Consider the following 11,986-nt stretch of genomic DNA (forward strand, 5'->3'; position numbering starts at 1 on the left):
TATAAGAAGCTATGGTGTATTTTAAGAATACCATTTGGTAAACTTCAATTAATAAAATATACTGCATGAAACTCTTGAACAAACATTTTTTTTGGTCAGCAGTAGTCTTCATCTTATAACATCAGAATGTGGAGTTCTATTTTAACGCTACTAAGTTCAGACAGGCTAGCGTGTAGATTCTGGTCTTTAAAAAACACCACGGTTTCTTTGTATAACAATTCTTTTTGATCGTCACAGAGGAATCTGAAGTTAGGTGTAAAATATCTAAACTGTCAATTTGATAATTGATAGTTATTTGTTATCGTTTGTCTTTTAATTTGTTTTGAATCTCGCGCAAATGTTCATCACGGCTGTCTGCGTTAGCCATTTCTTATTTAACAGTCAAAAACTAGATAGAATGCAGCTAGTCATCCTCAATTATCGCAAATGTTTGTGGTACAGTTTGACTTGTTATATTATGTTCGTAATTCTGCTTTTATCCAGTAGCTTATCTGCTCTCACATTATAACTGTTATCCAGGAGGAGGTTAACAGTTGAACTTTTCTTACCAATAAACTGGTTCGTGTCAGACAAATATCGTTACATATCTTAAAAATAAGTAAAATTTGATAACTGACCAATACTATCAGAGCAAAGAGGTCATGAGTCAATGCTGTCCTTTGTACTGGGAAAGCAAGGTGGTACATATATCCAACCCACATATATACACCAAGAAGGTGGTTTTCAAGAGAAAGTATCTTAGTTTATAACTAAAAGGGATTTTAAGACATAAAATACAATGTACAGGTATCCTGGCTTTTAACTTTAAAATCAGAAACAACGATGTTAAATATATTTCATAATTTGTTAACTACAAGTTATTAGAGCTGAATCAAAATATTTTACAACAACATGTAGACAGTTATTTACATTACATGAAACGATGATTATTAACACGTTGTAATTTGTTGACTTCACACTTATTAATTATAAACTAAACTGTAACAATAAGCTACCATAGTATTTAATATTATATAATTATCTTATTATATTAGTAAGTGCTTACGTTCGCGAGAAACATCATTACGTAAAGATGACTATAGGTTAGAGCTATAGTCTGGATAATGTTTCTTACTTTTAGGCCTATACAACATGTTTTATATTATTTAAAGTTAAACGTTAAACTGTCATTATACTTGTGTTTGTTTACACTGCGAAATAAAATTTTGGAACGTTATCGTTTCATTTTAAAAACTTTAACAGCAAAAATTGCGAAAGAGAGGTGCTTGTGGTGTAGTGGTTATCACATCCGCCTAACACGCGGAATGTCCCAGGTTCGATCCCTGGCAAGCACATTTGGAAAGCGCCGGTTCTCGTCAACGAGTACAGACGTGTTTTTCGAGCTCCTCATTGCCTTAGTGTAAATTTAACAGCTAAGCCTGGTGAGTGTGTAGTTTTTTTTTTGCTAGATTTTGTATTTTTCAAGTTGTTTGACGATGTCTTCATCAACTAAGAAGGTCATGGAAGTTATGCGTCGTACAGTTTTTGTTGAAACGACTAATTCAAGCCATGGGGACGTTATCCATTCTGTTATTTCTACGTTTGCGCAGCTTCGGTCACTGCTGTAGTTCCTCGCCCGGGTGGATATGAGGTAACTTTTGTTCTTCCCGACGATGTGGACCTGGCTATAGATGCTGGTCTAACTGTAAATGGTGTGCACTGTTCGGCTAATGGTGTCACTAAACGTACTATTACTGTGTCATTTATGGACGTACCCGAATATATCGACGATGATATTATACTAAATAAACTTAAAGATTATGATTGTGAGGTGAAAAGCCCTATTGTGTGGAAGAGGGACCAGGGCATATACTTAGGTATACGCCATGTTCGTGTGTGTTTTAGTGAGAAGTGTATCTCTTTGCCGTACGTAGTAAAAGTTTTTGATCCTTTGGGCAAGGCGGTAATGGTAAAAGTGAAGCATGATCGCCAGTCAAAAGTATGTAATTTATGTTTGGGGGCGGATCATCTATATCGAGATAGCACCCAGTTTATATGCCGACATTGTCATATGCAGGGACACGTCCGTCAACGTTGTCCCAAGCTTGTTGTTCCTCGAACTTCCTCTAGTGACGACGCTGAAGTGGCCACGCCTACTACTTCTCGTGACGCCGCTGAAGTAGACCCGGCTGCTCCCTCTCGTGCAGTGCCTCATGATGTTGACACCATTTCTGTTTGTCCACGCGTTGATTCGGAGGTTCCCCTTTCAAAGAAGGCTTCAGCTACCCTTCGGGTGGTGGACGATGTTTCTGCCCGACGATCGACGGTTACTGGTGGGGCCAGGAACGGGCAAGTAGTCACCCCTGCTGCAAGTCGCAATTTTGATCGTCACTTCCCGCCACTTCCGGTTAGTGGTGTGAGTACCGCCGGCGATGTGGAGGTGCCTCTTCCTCGTCGTTGGAGGTATGCTAGTGTGGTGGCAATGTCTTCTGGTGACACTTCTAAGAAGGGCAGTGGACGAAAACGGGTGTCGGACGTGCCAATACTACGGATATCTCGGGCGAAGGCGAAGGCGGTGTCGCAGCCTTAAATGTGTTTTTTTGTGACAGTTTGTTTGTTTCAGTTAGTGTAAGACTGTCATTTATTGTTATTTGAACTTTGTGCATGTTTGCTTAGATCTTTACATTTATTCTTGTTATTTTTGTGTTTGTGACAGTTTCCTTTCAATTTTGTACCTTTACTTTCTCTTTAGCATGGTACATTTACTAAGGGTGGGAGTTTTGAATTGTAATGGGTTGCGTAATGTTAGTAAGCTGGCTTATTACCTGGATTACTTTGTTACTAATTTTGATGTTGTTTGTTTACAGGAAACGTTTTTCACTGATAACTTTTATGATGTCGTTCTGAAATTTTGGCCAGGTGTAGTTTTTTTTAATAATTCTACTTCTGGCCGACAAGGGGTTGCCATCTTGGTACAGCAGTTTTTGTGTGATAATGTTACATTCGTTTCTTCTGATGGGGTGGGTAGGGTTCTGACAGTCAAATTCAGTTTCGAGTCTTTGTCTTATCTGTTATCATCTGTGTACGCTCCTCGCGATATCTCCGAGCGACGGAATTTTCCAAAACTTGGAGTATTGTTTGGATGGTTGCACAGGATTGCTTGTTGTGGGAGATTTTAATTGTGTGGTGGATGTGGCACGCGATCGATTTCCGGTCCGTTTCTACCGAGACGCCAGCCGTTCGGCTTTTGTCCAGTTGCTTAATAGGTTTGATTTGCTTGATGCGCATTCACTCATATCGCCGACTACACCTGGTTTCACATGGAAGCGTTTTGTTAATGGTGAGATGATGTCGTCACGTATTGACAGGGTTTTGCTTTCTTATATCTTGCAGGGGACTGTCCAACGTTTCCGTACGTTGTGGTTTCCTGCTACAGATCACGCTTTATTGGGCTTCGACCTTACTCTGCGACCAATTGTCAGAGGTCCTAATTTCTGGCACTTCAATAACCAGTTATTGAGGGATGCCGAATATGTGAAAGCCATTAAGCTGTTGATCGCCAGAAGTCGTAGTTGGTCAGTTTATGGGACTGATAAAATTAAATGGTATGAACAATTGAAATGCGCGTTCCGTTTACTTACCGAGCGTTATTCGATTCTTCGTGCGCGGGCATCCCGTTCTCGCAAATGTCAGCTTGAGTCGTCCATCAATCGTGAGCTTCGAAAACTGACCCGTTTCCCTGGTAGATCTAAGGTCAAATTGTATGAACTTGAAGATGCATTGGAGACTTTGGATCACGATACCATAGAGGGGGCGAGGATTCGATCTCATATTCGTTGGTTTGAGGAGGGTGAGAGATCTACGTCTTACTTTCTTCGTATGGAAAAGGTCCGTCAAAGCAGAATTGAGTTTAGATCCATGCTCACTGATAGGGGTGTGGAGGTGTCCGGTGTGGAAGATATCGCTGCTGTTTTACATCAGTATTATTCCGCACTGTACTCTAAGGATATCGTTCTGCAGGCAGACATAGATTTAGTTCTCTCATTTGTTGATCGAACTCTTTCCAGTGAACAAGCTAATATTTGTGATGCTCCATTCACGGTTCCGGAAGTTATCGCTGCTTTAGACAGTTTACCGCTGGGCAAATCTCCTGGTTTATGTGGTTTTACCTCCGAATTTTTCAAATATTTTCTACCTCTTTTTGTTGACGACTTTTTATCTGTCTTGTCTCAACTGTTTCACTCTCCACAGTTGCTCCGTACAATGTGTTCTGGGGTAATTGTTCCTATCCCGAAAGGGGATCGACGGTTGGCGGCTAACAGCCGGCCTTTGACATTGCTTTGTACTGACTATAAGCTTTTGGCCAAAGTGCTGGCTCGTCGCCTTTCGTCTGTGATCTCCAGCTTAGTTTCAGATGACCAATCCGGGTGTATACCTGGACGGGACGTTGCTGATACTCCATTAACACTCGTTTTGCTATTGCAATCTTTAGCACGTACCGGCCAGGGTGGAATCTTTTTGAAGCTCGATCAGATGCAAGCTTTTGATCGGGTGGCCTATGACTATCTATTTCAACTTCTTCTGCGTATGGGTTTTGGTTCTACTTTTGTTCATTGGGTTCGTCTTTGCTATACTTCTATTTCTAGTTGTGTAAAGTTTAATGGATTTCTCACTGATGATTTTGCTATTACTCGGGGTATTCGTCAAGGATGCCCCATGTCTGCTCTACTTTACGTTCTCAGTGTCGAACCGTTACGAAATATGTTAGTCCATAATGTACATATTACTGGTATTGGTGGTGATGTGCTACTCACCACGCCTTCACTTACTTATCAGCATGCTGATGATACCACCTTAACCTTACGAGACGCCGAATCTTTGCCGCATGTGTTGGATGTCTGCCAAACTTTGGCAAAGCTACTGGTGGGAAGATCAACTGGACCAAGAGTCAGGGTTTGTGGGTTGGGTGTTTGGCCTCTTCTGCAGACTTCGTCCTTGGTGAGTTGAGAATTTCCCAGGATCCTATTCGGATTTTGGGAATAGTTTTCCACTCTAATTTCGATGTCATGCTGCAAGATACGTGGCAGGGTGTATTGCGCAGGGTATCTCGTGTCTTGGTGTCGTGGCGATTTCGTTCTTTGTCGCTAAAGGGTAAATCTCTTGTGGTGAACTCCTTGGTGGCATCGGTGTTATGGTACCCGTTGAATATACTCCCGTTGCCAAGACAGTTTGAGGCTAGATTTCGCAAATGTATACTGGATTTTATTTGGCGGGGAGGTATACATAAAGTGGCATACGGTATTCTGATTCGGAGTTATGATTGTGGAGGTATCAACTTGGTTGATGTTAACACTCGTAAACTCGCATTCCGTTTGAAGTTGTTGCAGCGTTGTTTGGATGCTTCTTGTCCTTCCACCTTGCGACAACTTCTTTCTGGATTTTTTCTTGTTATGGTAATCACTCTTTAAGCTTTCGGATTCTTCAATGCCGTATTTTGCCACGTTTTGTGAAATCGTTACCTTTCTATATTCAGGAAATGTTTCATGCCTGGAAGGTTCTTCTTGGGGATAAAGGGATTGTCCCAGCTCCTCTTTCCCCAAATTTTGATGAACCTTTGTTTTTCAATCCGGCTATTGTTGATGTTCGCCACCGAACATTTCATTTTCCTGAATTTATTAACGCAGATTTGGTTCAGGTCCGTCATTTAATGTACGAGGTGCTCCCTGCTTTTCTTCCGGTGGGGGCAGTGATTGAAATGTGTACGGACGCTGACCCGTTGGCCAATGCCCGCACAATTTTTTCACATTTTCATATGCTCAAGGAGGCGTTGCCTGTGGAGTGGTTGCCGATTTTGTCTACCCAGCCGGCTCCTCTTCCGTCGTCCACATGTGTTGTGGATTTATATTTTCTGGACCACTCTGATAATCGAGTTCATTTTCAAGGTTTATCTGCGGCAACTGGTGGGATATATACAGTTTTCACTCGCTAATAACTTCCCTGCTCCATTCTACTGGGGGATATTGTTCCTCCTGGAGACTGGAAACGCATTCGTAAAAACGCTTATTCTTCTTTTGTTGGTTTTTTTTGTTTGTGATGTGGATTATTTACTCTGGTTGCGGGCGATTACCACAAATGTCAAGCTGATACATATGGACAGACATCCCACAGGGTTGTGCACTTTCTGTTCCCAGGCGCCAGAAACCATAGACCATCTGTTTTCCAATGTCCTTTTGTACAGCCCTTGTGGTCATATGTATATAAATTATTGGCATTTTATTTTGGATGTCCCATATCAAACTGGGTATGGAGGAGATGCCTCTTAGTGGGATCTCATCCTTCGTTACCCAGGAGATGCTGGAACATATTCCGTTTAATTACAAGTTTGGCACGTCAGGTTATATGTTCTGCTCGTTCAGTTTCTTTGGCACGAAATCGCATCATTCATTTAATTTCCATGTTTAAAGTGCGTGTACGGAGACATATATATCTTCATTATCATAGATCTTTGTTACATAACTCATTAAATGTTTTTTATTCTGTGTATTCTTATGTTGGTAGCTTGGTAACCCAAGGTGCCCAAGGTTATTCCTTGTGTACGTTGTTAAGATAAGTTGTTATTTCATTATATTTTTGTTACCAATGCAAGATCCATTGATTTCTTGTTTGTTAATGTTCATTATAATGTTTGTTGGATTACCTGCTGTTCCAATTACCTCTTTTATTTCTTTTTCCTTAATTTTATTAACTTTGTGGTAATGTTCAGCATGGTAATCTATAGAGCTATTGTTACATGCTAATTCATTAACTAGTGTTTTATTTGTTGTATTTCTGTGTATACCCCCTCGTTGAGGTGGGATAAATAAAGAGAAAAAAAAAAAAAAAACATCCGCCTAACACGCGGAAGGTCCCAGGTTCGATCCCTGGCAGGCACATTTTAATATTTTGAACCATTCTTTTTCTTTCAAATCGGATGGTGAGAACGTGGACCGATATTTTCTTCATAATATCTGTTTCAGAGGGTGAGACGGCTGAGAGATATCACAGAAGTTACCGAGTTTCCCCCCCTACACTTGTAACCACTTTCAGAAATTCGTGTGACTGTTGTGTGATAAATCAAAACAGGAACGTTATTACTTTTGAATATAATGCGTGCACTGCTGCGACATTTGAAGTGATGAAACGACCTTCGCGTAATCATGTGACGTTCGACGAAGTATCTGACCAGCAAGTTACAACTTTTGGATAGAATGGGTTTATGAGTTTTGTTTTTCTTAAATGCGTGAACAGTTTGAAACGTCGATGCACGCGACCTTATTTGAAGATAAGTTAACGTACTTGCCAGGTTGTACAGGTAATATCTAGAGATCACGACTCCGTCAGTTTGTGTTGAGAACAACTCTTCATGCTGTGACAACTAATCACACTACATGTTTCATTCTTTAACCTATTCTTTTAAATTCCGGTCAGAACTATTGGATGGTTATGTGCGTTATCATCTCCAACTTACCAGTGACGGAAAAGAGGATAGGCAATTCTACAACATCATTCACCACCAACTATTTGATGTACTTAATTTTTACCGAACAGTGAAATTTTCGATCATATCCTAACTCGTCCTACGTCTGAAAATGCTTACATGTTATTTCATTTGAATTGGGAATACACGCCCCTCGGAGAGAGACTCAAATGTCCTTACCACCATGTCTAGCCAATCTGAAGAAGAGAAGTATCGTCCTCCTATAGACAGCATTGTTTTCTTATAGACTTCTTGTTCTGTTTATCCCTTTTTGTCTGATTTCTTTATTTTTATAACATTTCTTCACTTTGTAAAGATATTTTACGATGCTTAATGTCTTCTCGTCATGATCGAATCTCCTGTTTTACGTACTTATTAAAAAATTGTATTTAGTTCACTTGAATATAGTACAGACTAGACAGGTAAAATGAAATTACGATGCCAAGACCGGAGAATATTTGTTATTCTGAAGTGTTTCCTACTTCTTGGTGCAGTTGGTTCATGTAAACGTTTTTCTTAAACAAGAATTCTTTGTGTTGGTTATGTAATTTTGTCGTGAAGAACGATGTGTAACCTAGAGAGAGGACGATAGTCTCGAAGAGTAGATGGTTTTCGAAAATAGATGTTGTATAACAGATAAGACATCTTCTGTACATTGGGCTTTATTCCACCGCTGTGATCTCCTACAACCCACAACTGTCAACGTACTATTACAACTAAAGCGTGTTTGGACAAGGTTATCATTTTAGGAGTTTGAGAGTCACCATGCAACTTTGTCGTATTGAACACCTTACACAAGTTTTGTGTGACAAGAAAACATCGGCTAGAGGAAATCCAAAATTGGTCACAAAATAACGAATATTAAATATTAATTAAGACGATCCCTAATTTTGTTAATGGATTTAATAGACGTATAAAATCGCTTATTGCGTTATCGTTTAATAATTCTGATAGAAAAATTAAAGCCATGAAAATGTTCTGTTCAGTTTTTGATAGAAAGAGAAAAGACTGAGGAAAGAAAACTTTGCGTTTTGCACGTTTCAAAGCAATTAAACGAGGTGTGAAAACATTTGACACTGTGGGCTCGATAAATTCGTTGAAAGACACCGTAGCACATTGGAAAAATTCTTTTTGGCATTGGTAGAAAAAGGAGAGTGTTATATTATTTAAAATTAAAGGTTAAACTGTCATTATACTTTTGTGTTTGTTTACACTGCGAAATAAAAAAATTTTGGAACGTTATCGTTTCATTTAAATCTCTAACAAGAAAAATCGCGAAACGCAGGTGCTTGTGGTGTAGTGGTTATCACATCCGCCTAACACGCGGAAGGTCCCAGGTTCGATCCCTGGCAGGCACATTTTAATATTTTGAACCATTCTTTTTTCTTTCAAATCGGATGGTGAGAACGTGGACCGATATTTTCTTCATAATATCTGTTTCAGAGGGTGAGACGGCTGAGAGATATCACAGAAGTTACCGAGTTTCCCCCTACACTTGTAACCACTTTCAGAAATTCGTGTGACTGTTGTGTGATAAATCAAAACAGGAACGTTATTACTTTTGAATATAATGCGTGCACTGCTGCGACATTTGAAGTGATGAAACGACCTTCGCGTAATCATGTGACGTTCGACGAAGTATCTGACCAGCAAGTTACAACTTTTGGATAGAATGGGTTTATGAGTTTTGTTTTTCTTAAATGCGTGAACAGTTTGAAACGTCGATGCACGCGACCTTATTTGAAGATAAGTTAACGTACTTGCCAGGTTGTACAGGTAATATCTAGAGATCACGACTCCGTCAGTTTGTGTTGAGAACAACTCTTCATGCTGTGACAACTAATCACACTACATGTTTCATTCTTTAACCTATTCTTTTAAATTCCGGTCAGAACTATTGGATGGTTATGTGCGTTATCATCTCCAACTTACCAGTGACGGAAAAGAGGATAGGCAATTCTACAACATCATTCACCACCAACTATTTGATGTACTTAATTTTTACCGAACAGTGAAATTTTCGATCATATCCTAACTCGTCCTACGTCTCAAAATGCTTACATGTTATTTCATTTGAATTGGGAATACACGCCCCTCGGAGAGAGACTCAAATGTCCTTACCACCATGTCTAGCCAATCTGAAGAAGAGAAGTATCGTCCTCCTATAGACAGCATTGTTTTCTTATAGACTTCTTGTTCTGTTTATCCCTTTTTGTCTGATTTCTTTATTTTTATAACATTTCTTCACTTTGTAAAGATATTTTACGATGCTTAATGTCTTCTCGTCATGATCGAATCTCCTGTTTTACGTACTTATTAAAAAAATTGTATTTAGTTCACTTGAATATAGTACAGACTAGACAGGTAAAATGAAATTACGATGCCAAGACCGGAGAATATTTGTTATTCTGAAGTGTTTCCTCCTTCTTGGTGCAGCTGGTTCATGTAAACGTTTTTCTTAAACAAGAATTCTTTGTTTTGGTTATGGAATTTTGTCGTGAAGAACGATGTGTAACCTAGAGAGAGGACAATAGTCTCGAAGAGTAGATGGTTTTCGAAAATAGATGTTGCATAACAGATAAGACATCTTCTGTGCATTGGACTTTATTCCACCGCTGTGATCTCCTACAACCCACAACTGTCAATGTACTATTACAACTTAAGCGTGTTTGGACAAGGTTATCATTTTAGGAGTTTGAGAGTCACCATGCAACTTTTGTGGTATTGAACACCTTAAACAAGTTTTGTGTGACAAGAAAACATCGGCTAGAGTGAAATCGCAAAATTGGTCACAAAATAACGAATATTAAATATTATTTAAGACGATCCCTAATTTTGTTAATGGATTTAATAGACGTATAAAATCGCTTATTGCGTTATCGTTTAATAATTCTGATAGAAAAATTAAAGCCATGAAAATGTTCTGTTCAGTTTTTGATAGAAAGAGAAAAGACTGAGGAAAGAAAACTTGCGTTTTGCACGTTTCAAAGCAATTAAACGAGGTGTGAAAACATTTGATACTGTGGGCTCGATAAATTCGTTGAAAGACACCGTAGCACATTGGAAAAATTCTTTGGCATTGGTAGAAAAGGAGAGTGTTATATTATTTAAAATTAAAGGTTAAACTGTCATTATACTTGTGTTTGTTTACACTGCGAAATAAAATTTTTGGAACGTTATCGTTTCATTTAAATCTCTAACAAGAAAAATCGCGAAACGCAGGTGCTTGTGGTGTAGTGGTTATCATCCGCCTAACACGCGGAAGGTCCCAGGTTCGATCCCTGGCAGGCATATTTTAATATTTTGAACCATTCTTTTCTTTTAAATCGGATGGTGAGAACGTGGAACGATATTTTCTTCATAATATCTGTTTCAGAGGGTGAGACGGCTGAGATATCACAGAAGTTACCGAGTTTCCCTACACTTGTAACCACTTTCAGAAATTCATGTGACTGTTGTGTGATAAATCAAAACAGGAACGTTATTACTTTGAATATAATGCGTGCACTGCTGCGACATTTGAAGTGATGAAACGACCTTCGCGTAATCATGTGACGTTCGACGAAGTATCTGACCAGCAAGTTACAACTTTTGGATAGAATGGGTTTATGAGTTTTGTTTTTTTCTTAAATGCGTGAACAGTTTGAAACGTCGATGCACGCGACCTTATTTGAAGATAAGTTAACGTACTTGCCAGGTTGTACAGGTAATATCTAGAGATCACGACTCCGTCAGTTTGTGTTGAGAACAACTCTTCATGCTGTGACAACTAATCACACTACATGTTTCATTCTTTAACCTATTCTTTTAAATTCCGGTCAAAACTATTGGATGGTTATGTGCGTTATCATCTCCAACTTACCAGTGACGGAAAGAGGAAAGGCAATTCTACAACATCATTCACCACCAACTATTTGATGTACTTAATTTTACCGAACAGTGAAATTTTCGATCATATCCCTAACTCGTCCCTACGTCTGAAAATGCTTACATGTTATTTCATTTGAATTGGGAACACACGCCCCTCGTAGAGAGAGACTCAAAATGTCCCTTACCACCATGTCTAGCCAATCTGAAGAAGAGAAGTATCGTCCTCCTATAGACAGCATTGTTTTCTTATAGACTTCTTGTTCTGTTTATGATTTCTTTATTTTATAACATTTCTTCCTTAAAGATATTTTACGATGATATGTCTTCTCGTCATGATCGAATCTTCTGACGTTACGGTACAAAACTTGTATTTAGTTCACTTGAATATAGTGCTCAGGTATGAACAATTAGACCTTGTATGCCCCGAAATAATTCTTCCTTTCTTGGTGCAGCTGGTTCATGTAAACGTTTTTCTAAACAAGAACTTTGTTTTGTTATGGAATTTTGTCGTGAAGAACGATGTGTAACCTAGAGAGAGGACGATAGTCTGAAGAGTAGATGGTTTTCGAAAATAGATGTTGCATAACAGATAAGACATCTTCTGTACATTGGCTTTATTCC

At 39.0% G+C, this 11,986-nt stretch overlaps 2 non-coding genes across 2 annotated transcripts; both read left to right on the forward strand.

The window, feature by feature from the left end:
- The first annotated feature begins 1,261 nt into the window (after positions 1–1,261).
- Positions 1,262–1,334, forward strand: TRNAV-AAC (transfer RNA valine (anticodon AAC)). The gene has a single exon. It is a non-coding gene; the product is annotated as a tRNA-Val (tRNA).
- Positions 1,335–8,780: 7,446 nt separating this feature from the next.
- On the forward strand, positions 8,781–8,853 carry TRNAV-AAC (transfer RNA valine (anticodon AAC)). The gene has a single exon. It is a non-coding gene; the product is annotated as a tRNA-Val (tRNA).
- The last annotated feature ends 3,133 nt before the right edge of the window (positions 8,854–11,986 follow it).

The sequence above is a fragment of the Tachypleus tridentatus genome, chromosome 5 (genome assembly GCF_004210375.1).
Source record: "Tachypleus tridentatus isolate NWPU-2018 chromosome 5, ASM421037v1, whole genome shotgun sequence".
Lineage (NCBI taxonomy): Eukaryota > Metazoa > Arthropoda > Merostomata > Xiphosura > Limulidae > Tachypleus > Tachypleus tridentatus.